Raw genomic sequence first — 1,204 nt, 5'->3', positions numbered from 1 at the left:
GTGGGTATCACTTGACAACATCTATTGTGGCACCAGCATTATTGAGCCTTCCCTTTGCTTTTGCTTCACTGGGATGGATCGCCGGAGTAATGTGTCTAGTGATCGGAGCTTTGGTCACATTCTATTCATATAATTTGTTATCTCTTGTTCTCGAACACCATGCTCAGCTCGGCCATCGCCACCTCAGATTCCGGGACATGGCTAATGATATACTGGGTAATTAATTATTTTTAATGATTTCTGACAGTATTCTGTTTTTGTTCATTAAAATATATGCCTTCTTGCTCATAGGGAAAATTAAAATTTTCTTTTCCTCCCCCTTTTATGGGCTTTTGTTGGTTGTTATATTGGGAACACCAAAACTGAATAGAATTCAGATCTCCATTATGAAAATTTGAAACCTAATAGTAACTTAAGACATTATGGATGCCTTTTTCAACAAACAAATTGGAGTAATATTAGGCACACATTGATTATTTGTCAAAGATAAAAATAATTTTGTCACGGCAATATAAATTTTATTATAGCTGGCCATGAATAAAATTTGTCGTACATATACGTAAAATAAATAAGAAAAATCATTGAGTGAGGACCTGATGTTAATTATAACAACATTTTATATTTTCTTTCAATTTTAATTTTCATTCAAAACAAATTTTGCATTTGTATCATACTTAAAGCTAGAATTACGAAGTTACATACCATTTTTTTATTGTTTTATTTCAACACTTTCGAATCACAATTATTCAGTGGCTTGTTGATTTTTGGCAGGACCACGATGGGGCAGATATTATGTGGGTCCAATTCAATTCCTAGTGTGCTATGGTGCCGTGGTAGGCTCTACTCTTTTGGGAGGGCAATGCATGAAGGTATGTCTTTGTTATAAACTTTTCCTTCTTATTTTTGTTGGCTAAATTGCTCATTTTGTGTCGAAGGTATACTCTTATTTACCTTTCTAATCTAATATTGAACATCGTTTTTTTTATTTTTGTCTAAGATTTGTCTTTGTTCACAATTTTCATCCAAAAGAAAAGCTGAGTTGTTCAAGAAAACACATTTTTCCCCCTTATTTATATTTAAGAAAAAAATTAATATTTTCAGCAGATTTAACACCTCTTTTTTTTGGGAGGGTTTAATTCAAACCGTGAAAAGTGATGCATTTCGACTAAAAAATAAAAACAGAAAGTTGAGCTTAATGTCGAGA

The sequence above is a fragment of the Olea europaea genome, chromosome 16 (assembly GCF_002742605.1).
Source record: "Olea europaea var. sylvestris chromosome 16, O_europaea_v1, whole genome shotgun sequence".
In the NCBI taxonomy this organism is placed as follows: domain Eukaryota; kingdom Viridiplantae; phylum Streptophyta; class Magnoliopsida; order Lamiales; family Oleaceae; genus Olea; species Olea europaea.
Note: the sequence above shows the minus strand (reverse complement) of the source record.